The sequence below is a fragment of the Anolis carolinensis genome, chromosome 2, assembly GCF_035594765.1.
Source record: "Anolis carolinensis isolate JA03-04 chromosome 2, rAnoCar3.1.pri, whole genome shotgun sequence".
Lineage (NCBI taxonomy): Eukaryota > Metazoa > Chordata > Lepidosauria > Squamata > Dactyloidae > Anolis > Anolis carolinensis.
The window spans coordinates 90,024,822-90,040,921 of NC_085842.1; the positions used below are offsets into that span (position 1 = coordinate 90,024,822).

Here is a 16,100-nt window from a genome sequence, read left to right on the forward strand (position 1 = left end):
TGTGGATTTCAATGGCTTCTCTGTGTAGTCTGACATAGTGGTTGTTAGAGTGGTCCTGCATTTCTGTGTTCTCAAATAATATGCTGTGTTATTTGAGAACACAGAATTGCTGAGCCACTTTAACAACCACTATGTCAGACTACACAGAGGAGCCACTGAAATCCACAAGCATGTGGACAATTTCACAACCTCTGAGGATGCCTGCCATAGATGTGGGCGAAACGTCAGGAGAGAATGTTTATGGAACATGGCTATACAGCCTGAAAAACTCACAGCAACCCAGTGACTCTGGCCATGAAAGCCTTTGATAACACAATGTTAATTCTGGTCTCCAGACGTGTAGTCCTACACTGAGACCACTACACCTTAGTGGTTCTTTTCCTTGAAGAGATTCAATTCCAACTGCCCTTATATGCATTTCAGTTCCTATATCTGTGCTACAAGGGCAAGCCTTTTGTATGCATTTGTAGTACATGAAGGCAAAGGAAAGACATAACATTTCATGCAAGGCCCACAAAGTTTCTTACCTGCTGATCTATATTCTACCACAACACACCACCTGAAGAACCTGTGCATGACACAGTGATCGGTCAGAGTTGAGGCTGAGCCCTATATCTTAGGGGTGGAGAGCTAAGGGGGAAATCCACCCAGGCCATCTACTCCCCAAGGTGCTAACCATCACCCCTGCCATTCTTGTCTCATTACTCTATTATATAAGGAGAGCACAAGGAGAATACTCTCTCCCTCTTTCTTTTCTTTTTACAAACAGCTCTCCTGCTCCCCTCAATAAGTCAGTCTGGAGAATAATGAAAGGGATGCCAAAAATGGGGGAGGGAGACACAAAAGCTCCCCTGCGATGAACAGGCGCCTGGGGGAAGGGGAAAGGGAGTCTCGGGCGGGAAGACCTTCCATGACTCGCCTTCCTGTCTGGAAGCGAGATGGGGGGAAAGCAGCCCGGGGCCGTTTCCCTCTTGAGGGGCTGCGGGGGGAAGGGAAAGGCGAGGGGTTGTCCTCATCTTCCTAGGCCCTTGCCTGAGGGCGAGGAAGCGCGGGAGCAAAGGAGAAGGCTTCTTATCTTCTCTCCCTCTCTTTCTCCCTATGGAGCTGCTGACCATCGCAGAGGCGGCGATCGGGGAGCGGCGAAGGCTTTGATGGGTTTGGGGGGGGGGGGGACACGCCCAGCCCCGAGGGGGGAAGCAGGCACGCTTGTTTTCGCAGCGGCTGGGCCTACGCGGCCCGCAGAGAGAGAGAAAGCGAAAGAGAGAAAGAGAGAGAAAGAGGGGCTCCTGAGGAGGAGCAGGAAGAGGAAGACGCGGAGGAAGGAGGGAGGGAGGCGGCGGCGGCGGCAGCGGCGACACATTCACAGGAAAAGAGCCTACCCACCTGGTCGCTCGCTCGCTCGCTCGCTCGCTCTCTCTCTCTCTTGGCTGCGGAAACCGGGCTGCCCTTCGTCCGCTGTGGAGGCGCGCCTTCCCCGCAGGGCTCTTCCACGCCAGGCTTTGCGAAGGGCTTGTGGGGCGGCGGGGTGGCGAGGGAGGGAGGGAGGGGGGCAGCAAATGGAGTGACTGGATAGAGTCGTCTTTCTTTCTCTGTGTCTGTCTTCACGCCTGGCGGGGAAGAGGCTGGGCTGTTGTGGGGGGCCGGAGGGGGCTCCGCACCATGGTCCCCTCCCCCTCCTCCTCTTCCTCCGCTCCTGTTTCCAGCGGCCGAGCCCTCAGGCGGAGCGGGGCGCCGGGCGAGCCATCCTCCCTGCCTGGAGAGCAGGCAGATGTGGCGGCGAGATAAAGGGGAGGGCAGGCGGAGCGCGCGCGCGAGAGAGGACTTCAGGGTCTGCCTCTCTTAGGTCTCTCTCGCGCTCTCTCTTCCTCGGTGTGCGAGGGAGACAAAACAAAGGGGAAGGGGCGACGAAGGGCGGGAGAGAAGAGCCCACTCTCAGCACCTTGCCGGCTTTCCGTCACGCCAAGGAGACCTGCTTCTGAAGGAAGGGGAGGTGGCGGGAGGGCAGTTTTGGCGGGAGTGGAGGGTGGTGGTGGTGGCGGCAAGTGCTCCAAGGGACTCTTGCCCTCCTGAGGGGACAAAGCGTCCGGCCATGGGGATTGCACCCGCCTATGACTCGCGCCAGCTGAACCCATAAAGTGAGCCCCAGGTGGAGTAGTGGATTAAGGCCTCGTGACTTGAAGGTTGGGTTGCTGACCTGAAGGCTGCCAGGTTCCAATCCCACCCGGGGAGAGCGCGGATGAGCTCCCTCTATCAGCTCCAGCTCCATGCGGGGACATGAGAGAAGCCTCACACAGGTTAAAGGTAAAGGTTTCCCCCTGACTTTAAGTCCAGTCGTGACCGACTCTGGGGGTTGGTGCTCATGTCCATTTCTAAGCTGAGGAACCAGCGTTGTCCGTAGACACCTCAAAGGTCATGTGGCCGGCATGACTACATGGAGCATCGTTACCTTCCTTCCGGAGTGATACCTATTGATCTACTCACATTTGCATGTTTTTGAACTGCTAGGTTGGCAGGAGCTGGGGCTAACAGCGGGCGCTCATTCCGCTCCCGGGATTTGAACCTGGGACCTTTCAGTCTGCAAGTTCAGCAGCTCAGTGCTTTAACACACTATGCCACCACCAGGATCCCAAGTCTCCCACAAGGATGGTAAAAACATCAAAACATCCGGGTGCCCCCTGGGCAACGTCCTTGCAGACGGCCAATTCTCTCACTCCAGAAGCAACTCAAGTTGCTCCTGACACAAAATAAAAACAAAACAAAACCCCACAGTGTTCTCTTAGTATTACTACCCTCTCCCCTACTTCTTCTGGGCTGGTGCACCCCCCCCTTGTTATTCTTAACTCTTATCAACTTCTATAGCAGCCCCATGGAGGGGAGACTTCCAAGTCACCCCCGCATCAAAAGCCCCGCTGGAGCTGGCGGACTCTGGCTTCCTTGACTGAGTCTTTTCACCTGAAATGGGATCTTCCTCTTCTCCTATTGCAGTGGTTCTCAACTTGGGCTCCCCAGATGTTTTTGGCCTTCAACTCCCAGAAATCCTAGGAGCTGGTAAACTGGTTGGGATTTCTGGGCATTGTAGGCCAAAAACATCTGGGGACCCCAGGTTGAGAACCACAGGTTGAGAACCACTGCCTTCTACTTCTCAAGCACCAGTGTCTTGTCTTTTCATTATATGACTAAAGCATTTGTTTGTTTGGTTGCATTCTGCAAGTCGCTTCTGGTGTGAGAGAATTGGCCGTCTACAAAGATGTTGCCCAGGGGATGCCCAGATGTGTTACTATCCTGTGGGAAGGCAGGAACACCTCAGCAAGTGAGAGTCCAACAGTGGCAAGTAAAACCTGGAACCTCAATCAGTGGCTGACACTGGATGAGAAATTCCTTCCTGGGCCCACAGAAGACTGGGTGACTTGGAAGGCACTGAACAGACTGTGCTCTGTTACCAGGATAAGCAGAGCCAATCTTAAGAAACGGGGTTACAAAGTGGGGTCCATGACATGCGAATGTGGAGAAGAGCAAACTGCAGACCACTTGCTACAATGCAGTCTGAGCCTTGCCACATGCACAATGGAGGACTTTCTTACAGCGACACCAGAGGCATTCAAAGTGGCCAGCTTCTGGTCAAAGGACATTTAGCATAATGCCAAGTTTTTAACTTTGTGTTTTTTAAAATACATTATAGCTGTATTCTCAGTTTGCTTCTGACATGATAAATACAATAAAATATCAAAGCATGGCGGGCTCTGTTTAGTTTTCTTGGCTTCTAAGGAGAGTTCAGACATGATTAGATCTAGGACCCATTTATTTGTCTGTTTAGCAGTCCATGGCATCCATAAAACCCATCTTCAGCACCTTATCTGAAATGAATTGATTTTCTTCAGCTTTCTTTACTGTCCACTGGCTTTCACAACTATACATAGAAATAGGATATACAACGACATGAATAATCCTGACTTTAGTATTAATGCATATGTTTAAATGATGAAATGCAAAAACACTTCAGGATCTTGTCTAGTTCCTTCATAGCTGTCCTGCCAACTCCAAGAGCCTTTCTTGGCAGACCCAAAAAACTGGCATGACACCCCCCCCCCCCCAATATCATTTGGCAAGACTGATGTCCACCATCTGACTTCTACAATGAATCATTTGTTGGACCTCTGCATATATATTGTTCTCGCATGCTTTTCATAAGGTTCACACAACTCATTCCAAAAGTTTGTTGAGAGATGTGGCCTGTCAGGGGCAAAATGAAAGAAGATATATATATGTGTGTGTCTGTTAACAATAAAATTTCATGCAACCATAGGTCATAGACAAGTGGCAGGCCAACCCTTGAGGAATTAAGAGCTGAATGTGAGCAAAAGCTTGAACGAAACACCTGCTGCCCCCCATGGTTTTATATAATTAGGCATCTTGTGTTTTTGCCTGACCCCATTCCTCACTCCACTCCAGAGAACTTGATGCAAGCATAAAAGTTCGAGGACATATTGTCACTGCAGTTGAATTAGATGGCCCTTGGGGTGCTTTCCAGCTTTATGAATATTTTATGTGATCTACTTCAGAGAATTTTATTTCATTGGGTATCCCTATTCTGGAGTGTTCTAATATAATAAAAAAAACCCTTTGTTACACAAATATATTGGCGCTCTGTGTGTGTAACTAGTTCATTTCCTTAGCTCAATCCTGTTGTGAACCTTCTTGTAGGAATAGATAGATAGATTACTGAGTTTTTGACATAACATGAAAATTGGGAAAGGTAGGAAGATGTGAGGATCAGGGTGAGGTGTTTTGTTAGACAACTCCAAGATGCTTATGATAACATAGTCCGTGCTCATTTACTTACCTTCACAGAAGCATATGAAAAGCTTGGCATCTCACTTAACATCAAGAAAACCAAAGTGCTCCAACAGCAGGTGCCAACCAATCCCTCTTCAATTCCAGCAACAAAACTTAATGGTGTAACACTGGAGAATGTTGGCTATTTCCACTACCTAGGCACTCACTTCTCTACAAACTTCGACATAAATGCTAAAATACACCAGCTGAGCTCTGTGAGCTCAGCATTTTTTTCAAATGAAGCAGAGAGTGTTCAAGAATCAGATCATTTGTGGGATAACATGATGCTTGTTTATAAAGCAATTTTTCTTCAAACTCTATTGTTCACCTGCAAAACATGGACCATCTAGAAATGTCACTCTCAATTTCTGGAAATAATCAGTGCTACCTTCAAAAAATCCTGCAGATCTCTTGGGAAGACAGGTGGAACAAATGTCAGTGTTCTGGAAGAAGCAAAGACCACCAGCACTGAAGCAATTATTCTCCACCATCAACTTTGCTGGACTGACCATGTTGTCCGAATGCCTGATCACCATCTCTCAAAGCAGTATTTTATTCTTGGCTCAAGAACAGAAAACAGAATGTTGGTAGACAATAAAAGAGATTTAAAGATGGGCTTAAAGATAACCTAAAAATTGCAGAATAAACACAGAGTACTGGGAAGCCCTGACATTTGAGTGTTCTAACTAGAGGTCAGCTGTTACGAATAGTGCTGTGGATTTTGAAGAGGCATGAATATCCCCACTGCCCAGTCGGCCCAGCCATAGGATCTCCATCTTTGCTGGATTCACCCTCAACCTACTGGAACGCAACCATCCAATAATGGCCTTGAGGCACTGATGAAAATTGTCAGGTACAGAATCCGGTCGGCCTTCTATCTTTAACACAAGCTGAGTGTCATCAGCATATTGATAACACTCGAGCCCGAAATCTCGGACCAGCTGAGCAAGTGGTCGCATATAGATGTTAAACAACAGAGGGGAGAGAATGGTCCCTTGAGGCACCCCACAAAGTAGAGGGGACCTGTCAGAGACCAGGCCTCCCCTCTCCACTACCTAGGACAGATGTGTGTACAGTAGAGTCTCGCTTATCCAACACAAACAGGCTGACAGATAAGCGAAAATGTTGGATAATAAAGAGGAATTAAGGAAAAGCCTATTAAATGTCAAATTACGTTATGATTTTACAAATTAAGCAGCAAAGTTTTACAGAAAAAGCAGTTCATTACATGGTAACGTTATGTAGTAATTACTGTATTTACGAATTTAGTACCAAAACATCGCAATGTATTGAAAACACTGACTACAAAAACACTGACTAAAAGGCAGACTGTGTTGGATAAGACAGAAGGTTGGATAAGCAAAGGTTGGAATTGTATTGGTGATTGTTGTTACTTGCTGTCAAATTGACCTTAACATGTATGAGAGACCTTCATAAATGTTTCAGCAGTCTCGGCCATCAGTTGTCCTGCTCAAGACAGACAAAAAATTTGGCTTCCTTGATTCAATCAATCCACTTGCAGTGTTGTCTTTCTGCCTTCCACTTTTTGTGACATTATAGTTTTATGGCTGTGGTATTTTAAATACAAACCAATTTAATTTTCCATAAGCTTTTTCTGGACAATATGCATTTGATGAAGTGACTTTAGTCCTGAATATGTATTCCAAGTAAAACCTGTTAATCTGTAAAGTGCAACGAGACCCTCTTTTCTTGGCTAAACAGACCAAAATGGTCACTCCCTAGAAATCTTCTAATCTAATCTAAATCTAATCTAATCTAATCTATCTAAATCTAATCTATCTAAATCTAATCTAACTAAATCTAATCTAAATCTAAATCCATAATAAAAGTCAAAACCTGTATGTGTGTATGTGGCACGGGTGTCCGCTCACACAGACAGCGTCCAGCCTCCACAAACAGGCTATACTTCCCACTCCTGAGAAACCAACAAGTCACTCCTTTTCACTGACATTGCGGTTACAGCGAGCACCATGAACATGCAGCCCAAACCCTGCCAATGTCCTTCCCAAAGACTACAGCCCACCACCCAAGGAATGCTTTCATTTCAGGACCATTTCATCCTAGATTTTGCTTTTTCTTCCACCACAGGCAAGCACCCCAGGGTTCTTCATTTCTGTGGAATTTGCATGACCCTGCCTACTACCCTTTCCTTTCAAATCTGTCTGCAAAACAAACAGAGTAGAACTGAGCTGCAACTACATTTACTGGAGGAGTTTGGGGGATTGAGTCAACATGGTGGAAGTTGTAGTTCACCCTGTATCGAGTCAGAGCACTGGAACTCCTATTGGGAAATTTAGAGGAGTTGTTGTTCACCAACACCCAGAACACTAGGAACCCAAACAATGATGGCTCTGGACCAAAGTTGCCATGCATACCTCATATGCCCAGATTTGAATACTGGAGGGTTTGGAGGGGAATTGGCCTGGACATTTGGGAGTCATAGATACTGGGATTTATAGTGCACCTGCAATGAATGAGCACTCTGAACCCCACTGATGATGGACCAGGACCAAACTTGGCACACAGAGCCCCCATAACCAATAGAACATATTGGACAAGTTGGGGGGAAAGGGAGTTATAGTTCACCTGCATCAGAGAAACACTGACCCCCACCGACAATGCACCAGGACCACACTTCGCACAGAGAATCCTCATGACCAACTGAACATACTGCAGGTGTTTTTGAGAATGGCCCTTTATTTTGGAAGTTGTAGTTCACCTGCATCCAAAGACCACTAAACCCAGCCAATGACAGATCTGGATCAAACTTGGCACACACACACCAAACATTGCCTACTGTGCATACTGACAGATGTTTTCGGCAATTGCCCCGGGACTCTGGGAGTTGGAGTCATTCACCCCCATTCAGACAGTACTGCAGCCAGGCGATGACCAGCCAACGACAGATTTGGACCACACTTGGGACACATCCCCAAAATGGCCAACTTTTCATACTGCCAGGGTTTGGGGAAGATTGAGCCACGATTCTGGAAATTGTAGTTCACCCACTCCAAACAGAATACATAACATTGAAAGACAAATAATACCATTCTCAAATGACCCGGACACCACCGGGTCGCCAAGCTAGTATTAAATATAAATGTAGAGCATATCATTTAATAATTTCACAGGATTTCAAATGTACTCGTATACAATCTGGAAAGGTTTGAATCATTTAGATGAAATTTAATATGAAGAAAACATGTTAAAGATAGCAATATATCAGATATGTCATGGAATCCCAGAACTCAGAAACAATCATAGTCAAGCAAGTTGTATAACAGTGTAGTTTTACTCTAAGGATATATCTTGTAATATTGTACAGAATATTGTAACTCACAAGACACAGCATGACAAATTCAGTTTTTATACTTGGCCAGCTTTCAGCAGTGCCAACTGATAAACAATTTGTATTGAATGCTGCAAACTGCACATTGACATGTGTCTGAGTACAGAGTTAGGCTGTACTCTAAATGTCCCTTGCGCCAAATGCTGAATGCATACAAATGAGTTGTCATATTATTACAGTGTAAAAGTGTGAAATAGAATTGTCATTAGGGGTCTCACATCTCAACTGTGAGATTGCATAGTCAACCACTGGGGTGTGTTAATGAATACTCTTTGGATATACTGCTGAGAGCAATCAAGTGAGAGAGATTGTTACCTTATCTTCAACTTGTATAAAGCTCTGAAATAACTGGCACTGTGCAATTTATTGGAAGGTGGTGGTGGAATGAAGTTGGCTTTGATCTTCAAAGAACTCTGTTAACAGTTTTACATGTGTCCATTGAAAGAGTTTCATGAACTCACACCCTCTAAAAAGCGTAGGAAAGATTTCTTGTTTTAGCTCCCAGAATCCTCTAGCTACAATGGCATTCTGGGAGCTGTAGTGCAAAAAAGTTGCATTCCAACCCTGTGTGCTCCTGGTTATAAAGAGGTGACTTAACAGAACTGCGATGATGAAGCATATAGTTCATGAAAATGCTCTCATGTGCAAGTCTTAAATAGCATAAAAATAAATAAGGTGGTCATACACTACCTGACTGTGCTCTACGCAGGTGTGATGAAATTATGGGTGAAAGCAGTGGACTAAAATCGAAATAGATCATTGTTAATTATTGTAATCAATATGTTCCAAATCCAAACACTGTCTGATGTCAGAAAATATGATGGCAGTCCACAGAGAAAACATGTTGATGTTTCAGCATGAGGCTTTTGGTACAAAGTTACCATACCAATGTTCTCCTGGGAGGGCTGGCCAGGGGACAATTGGGAGAAAAGAAGTCTATTGGGTTTCTGCGTAATGTACACATTTCTGTGCCATAGTTTAGAAAAATTGTGGATGATGATTCTCATTTTCCACGTAGTCTACGCAGCTGTTGTCTATGTTGACTTGGGAGGGAGGTGGGGTAGTCCAATGTACTGGTAGTCCAGTATGGTCATTTTCCCAAGCTCAATTTTCTTCCCCAAATGCAGAATTTGGTGTTGCTTCTTGTGGGAATCACTGGAAAAGGAGAAGAGGAGTTGAGGAAGTAGGAATGACCATGCAGGTCAGCTTTAGGCATCACAATGAATCCAGCAGGAGTGTAACATTTATTTATTTTAATTTTTTTTACTTATTCCAAATTTTCAAATGCATGAAAAACTACAAGTATACGTACAAAGAAAAAAACAGTACAACTCAAGAAAACCAGAAGCAGGAAAAATAACTTCCAACTTTCATCTCAGTGATTATAAATAAGTAATGACATCTTATTTTTCTAACACTTATTTCTTTTCACGTATTTTTGTAATAAAATCTTATTAACTACCAAAGCCTATGCTTAACATATCAAGCTATTTTTTTCCTAAAAACTTAAACTTATAGCAGCTTTTTGATCATTCTGTTTGTTTCTGTCCCTTCATATCTAGTCTATAATCTTCCTCTGTTGAAATTATCCAACCCCAAACTTATATTTTCCAAATTTCCATAGCTAACTAGCTATACTCTTTTCCCAGCGCTTACCTTCCAGTTAAATCCTTCTTTTATCAACTTACTGTGTGTGCTTATTAGTCTCATTGATATGAAAGTGATTTACAGCCTTATCACACTATAATGCAGGCAGCCCCATTCTTCTGATGTGAGCAGAATTCTGGGAAATGTAGTTTGGGAAGGTGAGGACCTCTGTAGCAGAGTGTTCAAAAGGCCGTACCCTAAACCACATTTCCCAGAATTCTGCTCACGCCAGAAGAAAGGGGTTGCCAGTGTTAAAGCCCCAGTTCCAGTTAGGTTAATCACGTGTGCTTAAATTGAAGTTTTTAAATTTCAATTTAATTGAAAAAACTTTTTAAAATTCCTAAAAATTAGTAGAGAAACTAATCTTTCTGAAACTTTGCAGAATTGATGCCTTGCTTATGTTGTCTCATTGTGCAGAAATGCAAGGGGATACCTCTTGTAGATTAAAAAAACATATTTGTGAAAACTTTAAAAATTTCCTAAAAATCAGTGGATGACCCAAACATTTTCAAACTTGGCATGCTTAAAGTCATAACTGTTGCCTACAAGTGTGCCAAGTTGCTGCTAATGGAACAAATCTTAAAAAAACAATTACGAAGCTTTGGAGATTCAGATTACTAATTGGAATGGGACCCCTCCGAATCTTTATGAAACAAAGTGGGGGCCATCTGAATCTCTGAAATGAATTAATAATTGGATTTCAGCTGTTTCGCACACCTCTAATCTTCATACAATCTAGCCAACTTTCTGGAGTCATATACTATTGGTACATCATTTTATACAAAGTCTCTTTATAATAGTAACACAAAGTAAACTTAAACTCTTTTGATCATTATTTTTTATGTCTTTAATTAGAATGGACAGAAGAGATATATTCATAGAAGATGTTTCTTCTCAGATGCATCTTCTTTCCAGGGTTTCTCTATCCCCATGTCCACATCTCAGTTTGTCCCATTGGGCAAGGTTCCCTCTATTCTCAGGATAGCATTTGGGGTGGGTTGGGGGAGAAACAGCAGTATTCATTCATTCCCCCCATGGAATTCATAGTGGTTTCTCCAGTCTAGTTGCACCAGTTTAGTCTAATTCTAACCCAACAGACTGAGCTTCTTTCACCAGGATTTGTTAGCAATATGATCAAATGTTAATAACTGCCCAATGTACATAGACAAAAGGACAATTTTTGTTAGTAACCATGTCAATTACTTTTTGCATTAGATTGGTAGCTTGAGCACAAGAGAAGATATGAAAGATGTAAATAGACTGGGAGAGTCAATTTTCCCCTGTGGCGAACCTGCATGCACAGTGCTCAAAACTATGATGAAGGGAGCTGGTTCACACCTGTGAACTTTGAGTTTCTTTGTTTGCTTATGCACTAACTACTACATAACTCTTGGGAGTCCACCTTCCATTGGCCACAGCCAGGACAGCAGTGGACCTCAACCCAGGTGTCCCAAGCAGCCAGTGTTTCAGAATTTGATTGCTGGTAGCCTTTCTGGGATACTTAACTCTGCCTCATTGCTCTCCTGATCCTGAGTAAACTCAGGACTTCCACTTGCCTGGGGCGTTTGGTCTTGCACTGCAGGGATAGTTTTCTCAGAGTCAGGCTGCAGCTGTTGTTGTTCCCTGCTTTCTACTGACTCAGATGCTGGGCCTGACAGCCCTTCATCTTTGTCTGTATTGCAGACTCTGACACTTATCAGCAATAAAGTTAACACTACAGCAATACATGTGCCAGTATTTGGTACCAAAAGAGAAGCCTGGAACCATGACTACTCGTAGATATGGTGCAGAAAACACTACCTCCCCTCTCTAAGCTTCAACCTATCTACTTTTGAAGTTTGGTGTATGAACATGCTACAATACAACCCCCTGTATCTATAAGGGATATATTCCAGTTTGCACCCCTAGTGTGGATACTTGAAACTATGGATAATAGTGAACCCTATATTTTAACTATACTTGAGTTGGAAGCATACCATAAAACCACACTGCAAGCTCTAGAGAAACCATCAACGCTTTAGGGAAGGAAGGGGGATTTCTGTTTTGAGCATGGGTAAGTGAAACTGGATATCAAATCCATGGGTAAGGGGGTTGTACTGTTTTTATTTATTTATACGCAATCCTTCAATGCAAAGGCTTTTATGGGTGATGCACACTCAATTAATTTAAAACCTGCCTGCCTGCAGATTACAATTTAACACAAGAAAACGAGATAGTAGTAGGGAAATGTTATTCTAACTGATGTTCTCCCTCCGAGGTCAGAGCAATGACAATTGGAATGGAGGGAGTACCTCTCACTAGCTGCTCTATAAGGAATGATAGAACAAGAATAAAATAGAAGACAGAAAATACCTTCAGAGAAACAGCTTAATATTCTGCCGATATGCCGTCCTATGTGTATGCTGAAACTTGTCAGTAGGAAGAGAGTCCTGAAGGAAATAAGATATGTCCATAGCATATAAAAAGGCAAACTGAAACAATCCATTATCACCATATTTTCAGATCTCTCAGGTGTAGGCTACAGTTCTGATGCTGACATTCCACACAGAACACATAGTATCTCCTTTGCCCTTAAAGACCTGACTCATATATCAAAACCAGTGTATATACCTAGTGTTGCTCAGGTTGGGCTTTTGTTATACTATTTATTAGAATATTCATGGTTTGGTCTTTGATTTTATTAATGGTCCCATTAGAAAATGATTAACTCTATAATAGGATCTTTTATAAAATTGCTGATGGCCAGCAATTCCCATCACCCCCCAGCCTGTGACTCTATTAATATGGCCGGAGAGCAACTCCCATCACTCTCTATCAGACTATCTTTCCACCCAAACCCCACCAGTAGTTTAAGTAGGTTCATGAAGTGTATCTCTACCAAGTCTGGTCTAGATCCATTGGGGTGGAATTCACACATTTTTCTGGATGTGGATGGACTCCATCTTCAACCATCCTCTATCAGCTCCTTTCAACTCCCATCATCTTCTATAAGCCTTGCAAGATCTGGTTGGACTCCAACTCCCAACAATCCAAAACATGGTAATTTTGAAATTTCCATCAGTCCCAGATCTGATCAGATGCCACTCCCATCAGCCCTACATCTTTCCGGCCGCAACTCCCTTCAGCTCCAGATCTGGCTGGGCTGCAACTCACAGCTCCCCCCCCCCTAACCAGTCAGATAGCTCAGCTTGCCTAGCGACAGGATAAGGATATTGTGAGATGCATCCGAGTATTTAGACTGTGGCATCTGACCATTTAGAAGGAGAGTCATGCCTTCAGTCATGGGTGGGAATTATGTGGTCCTCCAGATGTGCCTGTACTCCAACTCCTATCATCCTCTTTACACCCCCTCCCCCAAAAGTCCTCCAGATTTTAAGTTGCATCATGAAGAGAATGTGTTTCAAGTTTGATCCAAGTCCACTGTTGATGGGATTCACTCAGCTCTCTGGATATGACTAGACTACAATTCCCAGCACCCTCTGTCAGTCCCTTTCAAACCCCATAAGTATTTTCAGTTGTATCATGATCAATATATGTACCAAATTTGGTCCAGATCCATCAAGCCATGAAAGAGCCTTTGTGAATCACACTAAACAACCAACCAACACACACATATATTAACTTTTATGTATGTGTATATAAAGAACTGGTACACTTTCTCTGCCATTCCTCTCTGCTTCAAACTCAGTGGTGACCATAAATGTCTCTGCTATGAGCTGGAGTGGATGTCAGTAATGAAAGAATATATAAAAGTATTTACAAGTCTACAAAAGAAGCCCAGCTGGATGTTTAGTCCAGTAATCTGTTTCCAAGATCCAGATCTTTTTAGGAAGATCACAAACAGGAGATGGAAGTTACATCAGCTATTATTATCCACCAGCAAGAGGGATTCAGTTCTGTTGTATTTGTCAATGCTGGATGGTCATTTGTAGAGGGTGTTCGGATTGTGTGTTTCTGCATTGCAGGGTGTTGGTCTGGATGGCCTTTGTGGTATCTTCCAATTTTAGGATTCTGTGTTTCTATTATTCTGTTACTGTCTGGGGGATTTGGGGAGCTGTAATCTAGGAAAATAACTTTTCTGTTACAAAAGCTGATGATAGCTAGAAACATGATAGGCCACCCCCCCACCCCCCAAATTTGGCCAATCAGCTTTTTAAGACATTTAAGTCAATGGCAGCCATTACCTCTTTGAATAACTGGCTTCATGCTGATTTATCAATATGTGAAGAAGTCATCATTTATTTTCTTTTTCCTGAATTTATTTCCTTCTCAATTTCTTTGGATTCTCCTACACTCCAGTGTCATTGGATGCAGACCAAAGTTCGCTTTACCCATTTTCTCTATGTAGGTATAATTTTATAAATTTCTAGGGATGTCTTCCTATAATAATGCCTTTGTTGCTATTGTTATAAGCTTTTAAAAGGCCTGAGTGCCTTTCCTTACAGGGAAAGCACTTCATCTTCCTAATCATTTTGGTTTTCATTTTGGGGCATTTTGCCTGCAGCTCTACAATGTTCTGGAAATGACCAGAATGTTAAACAGTGTTCCAGATATGACTGCATTACACACTGAGCAGATATGATTATTGAGCTATCCACTGCTAGAGATATGCAATTTTGTCAGCTTTGATGGAAGTTTCATTATTTTCAGCACTGAGCTTATTCCAACGTGATTTGAAAGCAACCATGGTGTAGTGGTTTGAGCATTGGACTATGACTCTGGAAAACAAATTCAAGTCTCTGCTTGGCCATGGAAACTCACTGGGACACCTTGGGCAAGTTACACACTTACATGCCCTTCCTTCATTCCATGAACATTAATATATTCGCACTGTACATTTTTCATGCTCAGCTCAACTAAAGCATATTTGTGCATTTTTCAAGTGCACAAAATTTCTGGTGTATACTGTATTTTTAAACATGTACAATTCTTTGAATACTTTTTCAGTTTGTTCATCATGTTACGACTTTGGAAAGATGTACATTCCGGCTGCATATGGCATTTGAATCCATATCCTGTTTTAGTAGATACAAACAGAGCAATTTTACATAAAATCCAATCTCAGTGAATTCTCATCCCTCAACAGACAGATTTTGTTTGCCTAGTTCACCATACTATATTAATTTAGATTTGTTTGCTTCAGTGTCCATCCTCCTATGCTTTAATAAAATTTTCCATTTTATTAAACATGTATCCAATGTCTTATGATATTTTGGGAAGTCTTCTATTTGTATTTCCAATTGGATTGAGTTTTTATTGAGTAACTTTCAGTTGAATACATTTTCTTGAAAATTCAAGTGTCATCTGAAATTCTTGCTGCTCTACTTCTCATCTTTAACTCCTGATAATTTATGAACAAGTTAAATAGCATTTATTCCAATACAGATGCTTGCCAGCCTCATTTTAATTTTAATTTTACTTTCTTTCAGCTATGAAACATTGAACTCTACCGCTTTGCTTCTTCTTTTTACTGATTCATAAAGATAAACCAGCTACTGATCTGTATGTTGCTTTCACAAAGTAGAGTTTCAGGTTAAAAAAGATTCTACCTCGGAGGTAATTCAGAGTCCTCTTTTAGATGCTACCATATCTCAAAAAGCACTAAAAAGTGATTACAAAATTCATCTGCAAAAAAGATCCATCAAAATCTTTTTTTCAGAACTTCAAAGTCAGTTCTATGGAACTGACTTGAAAGAATGTCTCTCTCTCAATCTATACTTTGAGGAAATGTTTCAAGGAATGAGGAAATGGTGCTCTGTTCCACCATCTAAAGTTGTATAAAAAAACTTGCTCAATCAGTGAACTCCAGGAGATTAGTGGATTATTCCAAAGGGAAAGTGCAGATCAAGATGAGAGTATATAGACCTCTTCACACAGGCCACCGGGATTGCCACGCATCATGGTGAATCCAACGACTGCCATGGGGGCATGTGTGGGGAACCCATCACCCCACACCCTGCATCACCCGGCTCGCCAGGCATCTGATCCCATGGGGGGAAATATTGACTGCTTGGCTTCCTCTGTTACTTCCTGTGCAACATAAGAAGCCTCCCATGTTGCTACTGAGGTGGCATATGCTGGCTCTACTCTAGTTGACTCATGGAGCCCTGCTAGAAGTTCTTCTATGTTGTGAAATGGGAGTCAGCGGGCTCCATGGGCCAACTAGAGCTGAACCGGCATATACCGCCGAAGTAAACTCCATCTGATGAGGTGGTGAGCTCATTTAGACAAATATATTCAAAAGTAAAAC

At 43.0% G+C, this 16,100-nt stretch overlaps 1 protein-coding gene across 2 annotated transcripts in view; it reads right to left on the reverse strand.

Annotated features, from left to right (window-relative positions):
- Positions 1–1,840, reverse strand: part of cplx2 (complexin 2) — a 225,700-nt gene extending 223,860 nt beyond the window's left edge. For both annotated transcript variants that reach the window (XM_062970214.1, XM_062970213.1), the window contains exon 1: positions 1,384–1,840. The gene's annotated coding sequence lies outside the window, so the exon portion shown is untranslated. The remainder of the gene's footprint in view (positions 1–1,383) is intronic.
- Positions 1,841–16,100: the final 14,260 nt, after the last annotated feature.